This window comes from Numenius arquata, chromosome 6, assembly GCF_964106895.1.
Source record: "Numenius arquata chromosome 6, bNumArq3.hap1.1, whole genome shotgun sequence".
In the NCBI taxonomy this organism is placed as follows: Eukaryota; Metazoa; Chordata; class Aves; order Charadriiformes; family Scolopacidae; genus Numenius; species Numenius arquata.
This window is the reverse complement of record NC_133581.1, coordinates 54,640,670-54,659,505: the sequence shown is the minus strand read 5'-3', so window position 1 is coordinate 54,659,505 and position 18,836 is coordinate 54,640,670. Positions and strand designations below refer to the sequence as shown.

General features: G+C 38.3%; 1 protein-coding gene across 5 annotated transcripts in view; it reads right to left on the bottom strand.

The window, feature by feature from the left end:
• The window catches only part of NPAS3 (neuronal PAS domain protein 3), a 607,981-nt gene that overhangs the window by 360,203 nt on the left and 228,942 nt on the right, over positions 1-18,836 (bottom strand). The gene's annotated exons all lie outside the window — the stretch shown is intronic.

The window sequence follows — 18,836 nt, the reverse complement described above, 5'->3', positions numbered from 1 at the left end:
AGTACCATACATCAAGTCCTCATGCAGCAGCGGCTAACATGTAACACCAGTGATTCATCCAGCCTTCACCTCAGGAGTTAGTTTCATCCTAGGACCATCATCAGCACTAGGGATGTTATTAAAATCTTCAGGATGAGAATTCATGTGAAATGCAGAGCTTTAAAACAAAGCAGTCGAATATAAAGAACTAAAAGTGCAATGTTCCCATAAAAGTAGATGCACTAGAACAACAGAGCAAAGGATATGGTATTTACCTCACAGGGATGAAAATTCAGAGTATTCCCAGGAAAATCAAGACAGTTGCACACATGTATTAGAGCAAGTAAGATGTGAATCAGGATGGTGCAGGTGACAACTGTATTTAGACACTAGACGCTCTCCATTTCTAGGTGGAATCACAAGACTCATTCAGGTTGGAAGGGACCTCTGGAGGTCAACTAGTCCAATGTCCTGCTCCAAGCAGGGTCAGCACTGAATTCAGTGCAAGTTGACTAGTGAAACTGTCATTAAATCCTACAAGCCATTCAATCATAATAGTTTGACATGATACCTCGAGGTAAGCAAGGAAACAAAGCTTTTTGAGTCACAGAAAAATTACCTAAATTCTTAAATTACCCTAGATGTGCCCAGATAGTCAAAAGATTTCTGTATTGCAGGCAATTTCTTGGCTGAATAGAAGAGTAAAAGAAGAGTTGTTCTTTCAAAACATAACCTTTTCAGCACTCACAATAAGTTTCTCCTCCAAGTCTTCTACCTCTTCCTTCCTGGTCTGCAGGTTTAATTTCTCTCTCTGTGATTGGTTAACCTATCCACCTCAGCACTTACATGACCCTTACAGTAATAGCAGCTGAGTACCTCAACTACAGATGAATTCATTCTCATAACTTTATTGAGGGATACAGAAATATTATTATCCACATTTACAGACAGAGAACAAGACAAGGACAGATTGACGGATTTGTGCAAGGTCATTCAAGAACTAGGAACTAAGTTATAGCTCTTCAATGCCAGTCTCATGCTTATGCCCTTAAGCTACTACTCTTTTTTCTAAAATAATTCTGTTCTCCATTTCTTTCTTTATATTTGCCTCCACAGTATCTTTATCTTTCTTTCCATCTTAAGTGTAATATGCCCTTTTCTAGCCTCTTTACATCTTTCCTTGCCCATTTATACAATATCATCATCCTTTCTTGCCTTTGTTATTTCACTTTCAGCTACCAAGAGCCCAATCTCCTTTTCCCTATTTCTCCAGCATAATTTCCCTTGATATGTAAGGTTCCATTCTGCCCCCACATCCGATACACAACACTTCTGATTACAACATCCTTGGTATATGGTCTCAAAGGCTGTGTCATATATTATCCTGTCACATTAGTTTGTAATTCACAGTAGCATCTAAACTATGTCTGCAGTGGTTTACACACTGTGGTCCTAGTCTGAAAAAACCCCACTGCTTCAGGCCAGTAAACCTGGACCAAACTGGAAATGGGCTTATACTTCAGCTCTGCCCTTATAGACACTGTGAATATAACTGGCTCAAACCACTTGGCTCTGTGAACTCAGACAGAGTTAAGAAGACAGCTCAAGCAAACCTGTTAAAAGCTGAATGGATATGCCAGAAGAGTCTATGGTTTTAGCAGCTTTACTCACCAGGTACTTGGATTTCTATCACAGCCCCTGCTCAGGTGGACTTTGAGCTGATAGATCTTTATTTTCAGATCCCTATCTAGAAGACTTTTAGGGTAATGCCACCTACCTTAGAGGACTACCACTTCTGACGACTACTACTAGAGTCTCACACACTCTTACACCACTTGGCAATCTTCAGCAACACCAATCAGAAAGAAATACCATGTCCTACAGAACTGGCATATCAAAGCCGACTGGTGGGCTCCAAACAGTTATTCTGAAATTTGTGCTGGAATAATTTGTGTTGAAAATGGCTTGTTAACAATGACTCAGTTTCATAGCCCTTGCTCATGAGTTCCTCCTGAAGACTCACCAACCTAAGCAACAGAAATGTCATACCATGAAAAGAGAAAAATTTACCCTGGGAAAATGCAAGCAGCAGGCAACCCCCATTTCTGATTATTTCCTACTCCGCACACAGACACCGCCCTGTCCTGTTTGCCCATTGCATAACAAAGGTCAGCCTCTGGATAGAAACATAACACTATTAAGAGAACAAAAAAATGAGTCCTGGTAACAGCAAAAAAGAGAAAACAGTGCTAATATAAGTGAAAAGACAAAATCCATCTCCTTTCACTGAAGTCCGTGTAATTAACTAAAACATTTTGTAGTCTTCTGGACCTTGCCCATTCATTACAATCCCAAGAAATAACAACTGTAAAAAGCAGCTTATAACCCATACAGCTGATTCAATACCTTAAGTCTTCCACTCCTAGCACTATGACAAATTATATTTCAGAAACATCTGTCCAGACGTTCCTACTGAACTAGTAGTCTACACTATCACCCTTCCCAAGGAAGCCATTACTCCTGCTTTCTTTCCAATCAGTGGGTATCCTCCAGCCATCTTTTCCTAAAGTTGGAAGAGATGTGTTTTTTCTAGCTCTCAGTGAGAGGCAATTTGTCATAAAGCATTGTGGCTTTTACACCTGGATCTGCTCATGTTCTCAGCCAAGTGCAGAACATGAAGGCCACCAATGATTCAGATGAAATTCAGAGTCCAAGGAAAACGTTTCTGCACTTGGACAGCTGGAATTATTTCTTTCCCCTGCTTTTTACTATACATCTAAAAAAATATTCTCAAGTAGGTCGTCAGTACTCATGCAAGTGAGCTCAATGTTTCCTAATGGGATTACTAGGGAAATAACAGCTAATCAAGTCAACATTTGCAGGAAAAGGCCTTCAAATGAAGGTTTGAACTCTTTCCTGTGTATTATATTGCTATGACAGCTCATATTCATTTTGGTTTACTTTATCACAACTCTTCACCTGAATTTCATAATAAAAACTTACAATTTTCTGTTGCAATTTCAAAAAAATGCTAGGACGTTACTACTTCTACTGAGCAATCTGAGAAAGTACTCTCTGCTACATCTAAGCTGTTAAAATATCAATACAACTGAAAAGACAAGTATGGATGCCATAGCTGTGCAACTCTTCCTCCAAGCCTCTCCTTTGTTCCTAAAGCTCTTACTACACATAATCAAATGAAATCAATGGGATCTGATTTTTAAGTGATACAAATATTGCTTACTGTGAGGTATTCTATTAAAATAGAATCAAGTACAGCTAGAGTAGTTCAAGTAGTAGAATTATGATTCCTTTATATATAATATGGGCATCAATCTAGGTTTGTTAAAACAGAAGGAATTATTCAGACTTTCATAATTAAGTTACTTTTATATTTAAAGTCCAGTGCACATATAGACATATAAATTTGCAATGGCTGAAAATCAATGCAAATCTTCACACTGGGAAAGCTAAAACCAACTCAGTGGATGACTTGGAGGCTAATAAAATAGTTGAGAAAGCAGCAAAAAGCAAGGGCTCTTGTGAAAAGATCAAAATGCATGGCGTTTGAAAATCTTACAGAGCCAACTAGTTTGAAACATGCAAATATCCTGGTGCCTGTAACAGGCTTACTCATATGTTTAAAGTTAACCAGGTGTGTTCATCTTGGAAGAGTTGAATCCAAAAATAAAAGAGATGCACGGTAAAACGTTATTTCTTATTTGGATGTCAGTTTGACTAAAAACTACTTTGAAGGCCCCTTCAAAGAGCTGAGTAGGGGATTCAGCTTTTGTTTCAGTATAACTAAGCATAGCAAGTTCCTTCACAAAATGCTTTAAATATATAAGCCAAATTAATAATGGAACATTTCTGGTCTACAAAGAAAAGATAACCTGCTAACTACAACTTGAGGGCTAAATTAATTTTTGAAAATTTATCTCACCTACCACACAGTACAGAGCATGGGCAACAAGAGCAGAGCATCTCCAAAGAGATGCAATAGAAGAGTTTGAACCTCTACTACTACTACCATTAATTTTGGAGTTTTTGGACAGAAATGCTGGGTGAATTTACATACAAATACCACTTTAGTGGCTGACTACTCAAGCTAGGTTGGTTGCATACTTCCCTTTGATATTTATTTTTTATACAAATCTTATATCCATTTTTAAATAAGCACATTTGCTTTGTGTTTAGGTTCATAATAATGTTTCCTGATGATAACTAATGCCTTGTGTGCCAGTGACAATATTCTTCATAACACTGTTAGAAGGTCTATAAAGATGTCTATTGTAACCTCCCTAACTTTAGATATCGTAATATACTGACTACTCACACGATTATCACGATAGTTTTCCTTGTTAGAGCACACATAATCTGTACTTTTACAGTATCCTTGACCTAAAAAAAATCTCATAGTAATTAACAATTGCTAGAGAAAAGCCAGAAGAGGGTAAGATATATAAAATACATGCATTATTGCACACACCAATGAAAAAGATTGTCATCTGCATGATGGCTCTGTAGAAGTTGGATACACTCTAGGGCTTCAGCCCTAGGTTTGTGTAGTACCAAAAACTACTTAAATAATTGGGTTGTTAAAGCTGGTTAAACATTTTGCTTTCTTTGCTTCTTAGGTATTTGGTAGAGAGCTAGCAACATCTGTAGCTAGGAGCTGCAGGAAAGCCCAATAAAATCACAGGAGCTCTTCTTGCCAAGTACAGTGAAAAGTCATTAGACAAACCACAGCAGGTTCTGTTCTCCTCATGCCTGCACTAAAGTTCCTCTATTTCCTTTGCTGTCGTTCAGATTTTTTTCCGAGAAAAACTCTGATCATACAGACTACGCAACAGAACTTCACTGATCACAAAATATTAAAATCAGGTCTTGTGTCTTCATAGAGCTAACAGGAGCACTTCCATGAAATCTGGTATTACCACTACATCTGCTAAAACTCCTCTTCATGATGGACAGACGCCCACTGAATTACCAGGATATTCTCTCTTCCATTGCTGTGGATTCCTTTTAAGGCAACTCACACATGTAGTGACCTTGTCTGACTCCAATTCAGAATATGAATGTGAAAACACTCAAGAGGATGTGGCTGTGATCCTAAAAATACTTTGATGCTTTGATAGAGATCTTAAATTTTCTTCAGTTTAACAGCAGATGCTGAGTATCTTCAGTTGCTAAAATATATCCTTCATCCTGCAGCACCATGAAGGTGGGTATCGCTTTCTGCTGAACCACAGCTTTCAATGATAGGCGCATAAGCATGGAGGTTTGTCCCTTTGCACTGAGTGCAGGATCAGACCGCAGGAGATCTCACCACCTTATGGTCTAACAAACCTGCAGATGCTCCCATGCTTTTTCACAATGTCTTTTAATAGTTTTATTGTAGAATATAAAATAATATTAACAAAATTCTATAGCAAACGCAAGGGATGTTGATTTACCCATTGCAAGGCATATAAAGACCAATGGTAATTTAAAACTCCATTAATTATGGTGGCTCTTAGACTCCTGACTCAATTCTGTTATATGTCTCACAAAAGTTCAGTTTAGTTGAGCTACTGCATGAAGAATACCTAGGGAACATCACCTGTAAGTTCAGAAGACGATACTTAACAAAATACACTGTAGCTAAAAAGTAGCTTTTTTGAACAAAAGGAAGACATTTTCTTGTTTTAGGAAATGCTTGTTAAGGATGAACCACCAGCATTCTCACAAAGATAACAACAGCTACTCTTGTATCAACAGCACCTTCCAGCAGCTCTTCTAAGGTTCAGCCTTGGCCAGCCTATACTTTAAGCTGCCACCTTGTTCTCCGGAACGACAATTTTTTCTTGTAAAAGATATTCTCCAGTAGTCATTACTGGACATGGGTATTCTGAAAATATGAACTCATCATAACCAAGGAGGTGGTAGTTCCCTCAGTTTGCAAATTGCCCATGTTCAGTCATTAGCATTCAGTTGCTGAAGCTAAAATATTAGGTTTCAAATATGTTGCATCTTATATCCTCTGTGCAATTGGCTAGTATATCTGAGAACTTTAAAACTTTTTTTTTAGAGTGAAGCATGTTATTGGCTGCTTACATTGAAATTTTAAACTCTGATTTAACAGGAAAAATCAAAATATTGTAATACTTCTCGCATTTCCCCAAAATATTAATATAAATCCCCCATGGAAATATTATTTTCATTTTAGAGTCCAGTTTTAATAATATCCGGGTTTCCTATTTTTTGTTAAGTTACTGGTCATTCTATGTTCACAGTTTCCAACATCAAGAGGTCAGAAACGCTTAACAATTGGGGCTTAGTGTTTGAGATGGTTTTATTTATCTCTGCACATACTTGTCCTCCAACCAATTCAAGGAAATAAATTACTATTCATTTCATTCACTGAGAGAGACATGAGAATAATGGTGTAAGTCTGAGAGTGCAGTATGTGATGCTGTAAGCTTTGGCATATAAGATATTATTGGCAGAAGTTTGGATAGATGCATTACACATAAATGAAAAAGCGGGCCATCACAAGCGAGATCTAATAAAACTCATATATCACATCATTTTTTCACGTATTCTTTATATGACACATTTAACAGAAATACTATTTTTAAAAGGTATTAGTTTCTTAGAGAGCTTTAAAACATTTTATAGGAACTGTATTGCCTAGTCTTTAAACTATAAAATTTCAGCACAAGTCCAACACACAAAGCTCAGGGAAAGAAAAAAAAAAAAAACCCAAAAAAGCCAAAACAAAACAGTAAAACATTTAAACTTATCTGAAAGCTACCAGAGTAACTTTTAATTTGTAAAGCGAGAATATCTTTGAAGTCCAATGTTTCAAGACTTTCCAGAGCTACACTGCATTCTTCCAGAAAGCTGAGTTTCCTTCCGAGTTCGAAGATAATTTCTAGCTTTGAGATACAATGCTTTTATCCCGTCAAATAGCATGCATTTTTGGCCCTCACCTAAGTAATTTCTGGCCCTCACCTAAATAACTGATGGGAAGAATGGACTCTTTTCCTGTTACACAGATCTTAGAATGTCTGAAAAAAAGAATAAATTTTGGATGTCTGTTAGTGGGCAGTATAAAACTGTGAAGTCACGGGTTCCTCATAACAGCAATTAAGAATTTTATCACCATTGCTTAATACACTAGCCATGTTGAAGTAATGGCATTATGGTGTGCTGAAGCTAAAAACTTGAGTGTTCTCGAGAGAAAACTAGATCTGTTAATCTTGACTTACAAAACTATTCCAGGTTTTAATGTTATATTTGATAAATTGCCAACATTTGTCAATTTATCATGGTTTAAGGCTGCTAATGATTAAGCTGCCACTTCTTATTTCTGTATGTCTAAAACATTTTACTTTTTAGGGGAAAAGCCTCCAATACAGAATTTGCTAGTGTTCTAATTTATAATATGGTGTATATATATGTTCTCATCCGGTAGCCAAGGTCTGTTAGTATATTTGTATTTTCCCTACTCTTTTAATTTTTCCCCTGAAAAATCAGATATAAATATTTCCACCTGTTGTTTAACCACCAGTGAGCTCTTCTTCAGATCATTCAAGAATGTTCAGCCAGTCATAAGACTAAATACACTAAATATTTGAAAATCTCATAGATCAATTAGAATCAATATCCAAACGTGCTGCTACTCCTGCCTCTGGGTCTAGGGAACATATATATCTATTTAGGCTTTTTGAGAGGAGACAAACACAGCCAGAGAGTTTAGACTGTGAAGGGACAAGGAGGGGCCTGTTTGTTCCTGTTGTATTTTGGATTCCACTTGAACAACCTACCCCAGTGTTATGGTGGGTTTTGAAGTGTTATGTTGTATTGATTCTAGTCTCTGTGCTCCTACCTACTTGTAGGATGGCTCCTGCACCTAAGCACAAGGCATTTGAAACACCGTGGGACCTCTGCAATCACAGAAGCCCAACAGCGTAAAGTAGCTCACAGAATCAGAACTATAATTATTACAATTAATAACATAACCATAACAACAACTAATTGATCAATTAAAATATCAATTCTCCCTTAATGAGAGCGATAAGAGTTGGAATTCATTATGGTCATAACACTTACATAAAACATTTTCAGTGCATAATTTCTTGAAACAGATTTCGTTCTGATGGGAAATAGACACTCAATATTTCATGTTGATCTGATGTCTAAAAACATTCCAGTCGTGCTTAAGAAATGTGTCATCTTTCTACTCCTTTGTATCTTCTTATTCCACTCAATGACAAAATAATTGAAGTCATTTGTGACCAATGCTCCATTCTTATTACAGTTATTTCTTGGCTGTGAAATTCTTCCTGATCTGCCTTCTTGTTCTTCCCTAGAGGTGTATATGACTTGTCTTTTTCTTTAATTCAAAACCTCCTAACATATGGTTCCCACCAAAGCTTAAAAATTTTCTACTTTTGTAACTGTATTGATCATGACAAAGAGGGAGCAGAGTGCCAGATTACTTCCCAGGCTACACATCATTTTATTCAAACATTTATATGCAGCTTTTTGAGAGTTAAAATAAATTTAAAAGTGTAACTTATCTCTGTACTCCCTTTTCCTTTTTGTTTTCCAGTTAAAAACCTTAGTGGTGAATCAAAGCTTAATGACATAGAGTCTACTGGGACCCAATAGGCAGTGGCTGGTGAGCACAATGAGCACAACACGTATGATAGGAACAGCAAAGGGTTTTGCGTTCCTCTTTGAAGGCTATCAAGTCTCACCAAGATTTTCTTAGTAACAGGAAAACAAAAAAGTGGTGGCCTCCCTGCAATGGTGGGGAGCAGGGTAGGAAGGGAGAGCTCAGATGATGCTAATGATTAGTGTATTTTCCAGTAGTGTTCAGAGGAAAGGTAATCTATTTGCTTCTTACCTTTTTAATTTTGTCTTTTTACCTGGCTTGGTCAACTAAAGCCTCTTGAAGAGGTTTTATTCCCCTTTTTGAGGGTAGAAAGGGTTACAACTGAGTTGTTTTTTAAAAACAAACAAACAAACAAAAAAACCCAAAAAACAAAGAGAGTAAGCTCAGATGACAGAAAATGCAGTTATTAATTGCGGCCTTTTGAGAACTTGTTAGCTATAAATCCTGGTTAGGTATAGGGAAACATAAAAATATGTTTACCATCGTGAAGAATCACATGTGTTTGTTTTGGGGATAAGGTGTTTCACAAAGTATAGTCTTTATTTCTGTGTTATCCTTATATAAACTTTATCAAACAACATTCCCTAAGAGCTATGGTTAGTTTTTTTCACAGCATATATTTTCTAAATTTAGTTGTTACTTTCTTTCTCAACATTCCTATACACTGAAACAAAGTTTCCAACTCACTTTCACTTGTACAGTTTCTCAGGTGTATCCCAAGGCAAAACAGGAATTCATGAAAACACGATCCGAATGGCATAGTCATGGTTGCCTGTTTGGCTCTCCGTTTGCCAGAACGCAATACTGCATTGCCAATGCGGCATTTAGCAAGAAAAATGCTTCAGTGCTAGTTACTATTTAGATAATCTCTTCTGCACAGAGAGAAATAACATTCCTTCTTCACTAATTTGTTAAACCTCATGAACGGCATGTTATATGACTGGACTAGCAACATGCCTTGATGTGCTGCTCATCTAAACTGGTTTTTGTTTGAAACTAGGAATAGTAGAACTGCTACCTTCTCAGTGACACTTTCAGTGGAATCCTGCCCCCCTCTTATTATGCCTTCTCAGGCTTTCACCTTGAACAGATGTGATTCAGCTGCAGGAGGTTACATGTGGTGACAAAGGCTTGGAACACATCTCCAGCGTGTATAACTAATATCAGCACTGAATTGTTAAAAGTGATTTCTTTGCCACCTTCAGTTCTACTACAAGGAGTTTCAGTATAAAAATAAAATCCAACTCATTCAAAATTTCTTTACAAATTGTAATCCTGAGAACTGACAACTCCCACCAATTCTCAACTGAGTAACAACACTGCAGATTTCTGGCTTAACAGTCTGAACCTTTTCTGGAAAATTGTAATGGGATACAAATCCTAAGAAAAAAATACATTCCCCATGCATATTCAGGCTACTTCCTCCAACTCTCAGCTTCAACAAATTTGCTTCCTAGTGTTATTTTTGTCATTACCTGTTTGAAAACCCAGAACACTTAAGACAAATTCCAGTTGCTCTGTGCTCTTGTCTACACTCCTGACACATTTCTGCCTCAGAAAGTTTGGAGCTGGGTGACTGTCATTTCTCCTACAGGAACAGATTGGAAGCTGGGGGAGGGATTCCTGCTTTTTGTGCTAAGCTTTTCCTACTCTGAATGACTTGCACACAACTCTATACCGGTTAGCACTACCACACCCACACTAACCTAGAATATACGCTTTACTTACTTAAAACTATTGCTTACAGTTGCAAGGACACAATTTTTCTTTTTTAATGATACAGTGTTGCAGTTCATTGCTTCACAGAAAGCCTCTTTAGGTAAGTACTCCACGTTGTCTCTTGGTTTGTGAATGTTTTGATTTAAAAACATGGCTCTGCAACATATTCATGTTTGCACTCAAATGGTCTTCCCACATTTTAAAAGTGATGTCATTGTTATTGCTATATCCTTTCTGAGAGAAGGCAAGTGATTTATAAATATTTTCCACTTCACTACACATTGCATAAATCACGGGACTGACCTGTACTTCAGCACTTTGTCTGCTCAGCCTTGCTGTGGTTTGGGATCTGCCAAAGGGCTCCTTTCTCTCAGGTCACTTTTTGGGCTTATCAGATGGAAAGTCTTGAGACAGCTTAACTCTGAGATTTCTTTCCAACTTTTGCTGTTTTAAAAGAAGTCAACTCCCAACACTGTTGTGTGACAGCAGTAAAGCCTAATAGAAAACAGCTTTCTTGTAACTCCAAGGCAGGCATTTTATTGGAAGAAGCAAACCAGCATTATCCTTTAAGGTATTCTCTCTCTCTGTGCACTAACGTACAGTCCTTCCTATGTGGCCTCTTGCTAGATATTCAAAGCGGTGTTCACTTCTCTTGGTTAAGGGTGAATGCAATGAGTCCAGAGCAATCACACACTTCCCCTCCCTACAGAAGAAACAAACCAGCGAGACCTAAAGTTGGGAACAGCTTAGGCACTTGTGCAACAACAATTCTCTTGTTGATTCATCTTTTCACACACAGGTATTGGGAAGAAAAAATGGTTCTTTCCTGAAGAAGGTACAGAGGAGGCTATTATACATGGCTTCCGAGTAGTTAGGTCTACAGCATCATCTTCTACTGCCACTAGGTATTACAGCAAGGAGAGTCCATGAGGCTGGATGGGGCTGTCTCACTGCTTTCATGTCTGTATCAACTGCACATTCACTTCCAGGCTCTTATTCTGATTCAGAGGCAACCCCTTGTTGCAAGACCACTCTGTTAAATTCCACGGCTAACAGCTCCTGAACTTAGCTATCATTTTCCCAAGCAGTCTGTTTCCTAGGTAATGTTATCTAACAAATCCATTTATGCTTGCAACTAAAGTAAGCTTGAAAGGCTACTGCCTTTTCCATCCAGATATAAATTGTAAACTTACCTTCAAAATATTGTATCATTGTAAGTCTTTTGTCTGATTTTTTTAAATTAGTCCTATCTGCCATGAGAAGTCATTGTCTCAGATTCTCTGTGCTGCTTTGCTGAAGAATGACGGATTTTCCACATACTAAACTGAAGTGAATTCAGTTTTTATTCTGCTTCTCGTCTCTTACTGCAATCACTATTTAGTCTCATCCATGTCCATGGGTGATGTACCCAGGCATGATGATCGGTACTTAAACAATTGCTTGCTTCTGCTTTTACCCTTTTTTTATTGACATCCAATTGTTAATACTGCCTTTTCTAAAGACCATACTCACACCTGATTTTCCCAGCCATCATCTTTATTACTTCCTGCATCAAGACCTGACTGTGTTTCATTTATAGATCTCTCAGATTCATTTATCATCCTTTCTCCTCTAGCTTCTGCACCCACAACCTAAGATTCTTGATCATTGAACATCCATGTCACATAAACTTCCTTTTAAACTTTCCCTGGTTTACAAACGTACATGTCATCACCTGACAAAGACCACCTAACCTAGGTGATTCATTATACAATGCTCTGTATTTCAAAGAAAATCAACTACTAGCAGGAAAGAGAAATCTGTCTGGTGCTCCCAAAGACATTGCTTCCTGAGCACATGAAACATCTTATGATCGATTACTGCAGGCAAATAAAGATGATCACAGAAGGATATGCTACAAACTTTCTTGAACAAGCTACGCCCACACAGACTTCTGTAACACCCATTTGGCCCAATTAATATTTTACTTCATGAGAAAGCCCATTCATTTTAATAGGGTTACTTGTGCATTTTGATACATTTTAATAACACTAAATGGACCTATCTTGCTGTCAACTCTGTAGTATTCAACGATTTGTAAGAGTTTTGCAACTTTGAAAAGCAAGCTATTGTCAACAGACTTAACCTTGTCAGACAAGGGCTTGCATTCTTACCAAAAAATTGCAAAGGTCTGCAAATCATAATCTCCTAAGTAGAAAGACACTGGACTTTGAAGACTTACATCTTCTGCCTACATTTCTGTGTTGTGCTGCCATGCAAATAGCCAGATGCGCTTTTCTATTCCCATGTGTATGAACTGGAACAGTGCTGTATCTGTTTTCAGTTGGTTTTTTTTTTCTTTTTGCTAAGAGCTTCCTCTACTGTTCACATGCAAGTGATACAAATGCAGAGCTGGGAACCCTCTTTCCCAGGTGTTACTGTCCAACCAACCTTGGCCAGTTGCCTCATAAAGCACTCCTTTGCAGTGACACAAGGACAGAAGAAACTCATGCCTCCCCTTCTCTATTTCTCCTGAACACCTCCAGTATCACAGCACAGGGAGAACTGCAACACTCCTTTCCATACACAGAAAATATCTGATTGTGAGAAAAGTGAAAAATAAGCATTCAAAAATCTGTATATTTGACCAATTCAACCCTAAAGGATACCACTGCTGCTCTTGAAACCTGTACGCAATATATTTATAGCAGGCAGTAAAAATATTATTCTAAAATTCTGTTTCCCTGTGTTATTACAAAATGACAATATTGTTTTTAGCCCATTTCCTTTAACCAGATTGACAGAATTACAGGTTGACATTACTGTGAAATTTTATGATGTATTATGTTAACTGTGCCAGTTTGATTAGCCTTGATTGACAGCTAGTACCTGCACAGAAAGTTAAATATCTCAGGAATATAAGAGCAGTGAATAGTGTGTTGCCTCCTTCATTAGTATAAATATACAAGTAACTACAAGTAACAAGAAATATATAACAGAGGAAGTAGTAATACAATTTCATATACAATTAAAATAATCAGCATGTTATTACCATATTGATCATTTATATTTCCTCTCACCTAAAACACTCCATGTTCGATAAACTCTTAAAACGCACACTAGCAAACAAAACAAGTCTGAAAAAAATTGAGATCTTTGATTCTGTAGACATGCTGTTCCTAGATATGTACTATATTCTTCCAACCATGAAGATTCTGTGATTCTGTACTACCACGGCTGAGGGACTAAATTTAAAAACCTCAGCACATGCAGTTGCTGCATCTGAGCTATCATATCATAATATTGTTTCTCTCCTACAGCATCCTCATCTGTTATCTAAACAGACGTCAAGATTCTTTCAGACTATAAAACTGGAGACTAGGTTGTCTAGTGAATTAAGCATAGAAGTTGTGTGTTCCCCCTCTGGCTTTTGGAGTCCAGCCTACACTTCAACATGGGATGTGATTGAAGGTTCTCTGCTCACCGGGTAGATTACATTAATTCATATCACAATGTAGCTGCAAGTTACAAGACATGACGAGACACCATTTCTAGAAACTGCTCTGCACTTTACTTAGAAATAAGGGAATTCAGGAAGGAGCGTGCTTGAACCTGGACTTACGCACAAAAATTCTTTGAAATAACCTTACAGGTAGTCACTGATTTTTTTCACTTTATTGGTTGAACGTCTTAGAAATCAAGGGATAAAGAGTAGGGAGGACCTTCCTGTTCACTGAGTTTGGTAAGCTATTTGCACAAATCATCATGTATCTTTTCATAAGTGTATTGATTGCTCTCTGAAAAGGACTTAATGTTTTTCCCCTTTTGCTGTAGATGGAAAGCTCTTTCAGGTCCTGATTACTTTAGCAGCTATGTGTCTTCTATTGAATTTCCACCTTAAATTTATTTGTGGCCAGTTAATACCAAGCTCTTCTTGCAACCACATGATCCTTCAACTTAAAATGTTTTCCTGGGTCCCCAGCACATTAAGCACCCCATGGAGAGCAATCATATCACCTCCTAGCCTTCTTTTTGCTAGTTACATCTCTTAATTCCCCCCTCGAATTTATCCAAATTTCCAGATTTTCCACCCTCCTCATATTCCCAGATAAACAAGGCATCCTTATTATGATCCTCAAAGCCTTTCTCTGCATCTCTCCCCAGCACAGGGTACTTCGTGCCTAGCCCAACAGGGGCACCTCCTCCTTGGGAACACAGAACTCTGTAACCCTCAGTAAAACCTTCCCATGTCTTATTTCCCTCCTGTGCTGAGCAAAAAAAAAGCACATATGCTCATTCTGAGCTTCCCACACAACACCCTGAGACAAGGCACACACTCTGGAGGCAGAAGGAAACCCTGGAGCAAGAAATACAGTAGTCTTTGGCTGGGGCCGCCACTGGTACAGGCCACTGGTACCCTGTATTTCATATAACTTTAAAGAAATCATTCCCTTCTACAGCTCTACCAGTACCACCTGGAACCAGCACACCAGCCTTGGAATTACATTTGACTTTTTCACACTGTAGCGCAGTAGTGCCTTTTAGGCTCTTTAAGATCAATTTCTCTATTTCAGTCATTTCTATCTGGTGGAATTCCTTGCTTTAAGAGAATTTAGTACTATTAGTCCCCAGGTGCATCATTTTGCACTTTCTGCTATGTAATTTCATTCCATTTCTGTTACTCTAGTCCTCAAAATTATTCAGCCCTGACTGCTGCTTTCTTTTAGTTTTGTGTCACTGGTCACCTTTTTCACATCTTGAGAAGTTCCTCAAAATCTTCTCTCCTCTTAGGAAGCTCCCTTTCACTGCCATCTCACTGAGTTTAGTTTCTTAGCCACTCCACAAACTACGAATTCTTATGCTGACACCTATACTTTTTGATTGAATAAATAATTTCTGACATGATACTATAGCAAATTAAGCTCCAAAAAGACTATTAGTAGTTAGCATTTCCCCCCCCCCAAAAAAAAGTCAGTTAACTGGTTAGAAAGACATCAGGCTAATCTTGTGTGATCTGCCTTTTCTATCTCCTTGTTTTATTAAAATTCAATTTCATAATTCTTCAGCCAGTAGAAAAAAGTAAAACATAACCTAATAGAGTCTGTGTTTATATTTTTATATCTTCTAATAAATTACTATGTAACCTTTCTAACTTCCATTTTTAGGAATTAGGTCCATATAGACAAACCCTTTTGGCCTTTGTAGTAACATCTTGAGCTCATGTATGTTGGAAGGGCAAATCTTTTCAGGCAATGTTTTGAAATAAATGCCTCTCCATCCATAGGCCTACAGGAATTCCTTCAGGGGGAAAAAACGATGAGAAAATAAACAAAGAATGCAAACACTTATTCTCCCATACCAATGTTTGGTAATATTGTTAAAGCAAGTGAGACTGATGCCTGGGATTGGTAGCAGCAAATTTATTTGACTAAAAATGTTTCTTCAAAATGTACTGCTAGAAAACTGATTAATTAATTCACCTATCAGGACTGTTTTTAAAAAAATCTAGAATGTTTTTATGAGAAAAGGACAATGGGAAATTTTTCAAGTACTGAGTTTGCATTGCACTGTTTTGCCTTTTAACCTGCATTATTGATATAGTTAGCACAGTAATTTGACCTGTAATTATAGAATCACAGAATAGTTTGGGTTAGAAGGGACCTTTAAAGGTCATCTAGTCCAATCCCCCTGCAATGAGCAGGCACTTCTTCAATTAGATCAGATTGCTCAGAGCCATGTCCAACCTCACCTTGAATGTTTCCAGGGATGAGGCACTTACCACCTCTCTCTGTAGTAGATGTTTCAGTGTTTCCCCATCCTTATTGTAAAAAACATCATCTTTATATATAGTCTAAATCTACCTTCTTTTAGGGTTTAAAAGTTTAAAATCAATACTACCTCTCTGGGCAACCTGCTCCAGTGTTTCACCACCCTCATTGTAAAGGCTTTCTTCCTTATATCTAGTCTACCCTCTTTTAGTTTAAAACCATTACCCCTTGTCCTATCACATCAGGCTCTGCTAAAAAGTTTGTCCCCATCTTTCTTATAAGCCCCCTTTAAGTGCTGAAAGGCTGCAATAAGGTCTCCCCAGAGCCTTCTCTTCTCTAGGCTAAAACAATCCCCAACTGTCTCAGCCTTTCCTCATATGGGAGGCGCTCCATTCTTCTGATCATTTTTGTGGCCCTCCTCTGGACCTGCTCCAGCAGGTCCATGTCTTTCCTGTGCTGAGGGCCCCAGAGCTGGGTGCTGTAATTCAGGCGAGGTCTCACCAGAGCAGAGTAGAAAGGCAGAATCACCTCTCTCAACCTGCTCGCCAAGCTTCTTTTGATGCAACCCAGGATATAGTTGGCCTTCTGGGCTGCGAGCACACCTTGTTGGCTCATGTCCAGATTTCCATCCATCAGTATCCCCAAGTCCTTCTCAGCAGGACTGCTCTCAATCCCTTCATCCCCCAGCCTGTATTGATACTGGGGTCACTCTGACCCAGACGCAGGACTCTGTACTTGGCCTTGTTGAACTTCATCGGGTTCACATGGGTCGACTTCTCGAGCTTGTCCAGGTCCCTCTGGATGGCATCCCATCCCTCAGACATGTCAACAGTGTTGACATCAGCTTGGTGTCATCTGCAAACTTTCTGAGGGTGTACTTGAACCCACTATGTCATTGATGAAGATATTAAACAGTACTGGTCCCAATATGGACCCCTGAGGGACACCATTTATCACTAATCTCCATCTGGACATTGAGCTGTTGATGGCTACCCTCTAAATAGGACCTTTAAATAAAAACCTTTTAAATAAAAAGCTGCATATTTTGTTGCAGTTTCCTTTAAGGGAACATTCTATCATTACATCGTTATTTTTACACAGCCAACAAAATTTACAGGCTTACCTCTATTCCTTAGTTCAGAATGTAATTCATTCTTAGATATTATATGGCATCAAAGGAAGCATTACTGATGTTCTGGTGGAAATACAAAGTGTATTTTCATTGCAACATTCTTTCTGCATTACTTCACGTCTCAATGGATTTGAAACCATTCTAAGGTGACAATGGCTGATATCTTAGTAATAGATTCTTTCGTTTTCTGTCTTAGTCCTAGAACCATAGTAAGAAGGTTGCAAAAGCTGAGCTTAAAAGTCACTGCACAGAAACTTAAGATGAAAGAAAATGATGATTCTAAGGTACACCTAAGTATCCTAATTAGCTTCTGCTGGAGTACCTCACATTCGTGCTGTAATGGTGCATAGGAACATGAATTGATTCCAGAGGGAAGTCTGGTACAGTCGATCACTCTCTCCGCTCATGAGGAGACAACCGCCCTGGCTGAATAAGCCTGTAGACCACTGGGAGCTGATATTCCTTCAGCTATAAAGCCCTTTTGGATGCATGTCCTTATCTTGCAATGAAATCTTTAAAAAGCTTTTTTCCCCAGTGAGACATACATAGAATTTGGATTTCTTTTTACACTGTAAACTGCCTAGAAAAAAAGTACCTACAGCTCTAAACTTTGGCACTGTTTGGAAGGAAGACAACAGAGGAAAAGGACAGCAGTGATGAGAAAATACAACCAGAAATATGTCCTGCCTCAAAAAATCTCACCGACTTCTATGTATTTGGAAACATAGTGTCTATTATCTGTCACTTCCATGAACATGAAGGTAACTAAAAATAACAATTGAATGTGCCTGGAATTAAATTCGGAAAATGGTCAATAAAAGAAAATTTGGTCTATTTTGAAATAAAAAATATCTGTTAAACAACTGTGATAGCTGTTGTTCCATGCTGTGGAGAACAAAGTGAACACCTATCTTATTTTCATAGCAGGCACTTCAGCTTATTTGTGTGAAATCAGCCTGCCCTGCAGCATAGAACCGAACCAAAGGTGTCTGCAAGTGGAACAGCAGAAGAAAATAAAACAGAGGCAAAAGCAAAGCATCCTATCCTGGCACATCTCCCAGGTGCTGCATTTGGCAAGTGCAAGATGTGACCTAGCACACAGCACACACAAGCCTCCAAATGCTCTGCCACTGGACCCCAGTCACCTGGGACTGCATGTTTAAGTACAGAACTTAAAAGCAGCCCAGAAAGCTCAGCAGATAACAGAATCCAACTCCAGAAGAACTAGACCAGCTGTGAGCATGGGGACCACTGTCAGCGCTGCTTCAGAGAAGGCTACACACAAGCTGAAATTAGTTAGCTGTTAATTCAAAGGCTGGAATGATACAGGCTGTAGAGGTCCCTGATCATTTACTGATAGGGCTTGGAAGTGTATGGAAATGGAGATCTTAAGAGCACAAGTGACACGTGCTACATGCACAGCTTTAGTATCATAAAAAACTATGAATGGGAGATTATGTGCCAGAACGGAGAGGTGTAAACACAATATTTAAAATTCACATTAAAACATACCGAAGGGAAATAAAGTAAGGACATTGGTCAAGGAAGCACCAATAATCTTTCCCAGCTTTCAGTGAAAATTATTCCAACTATT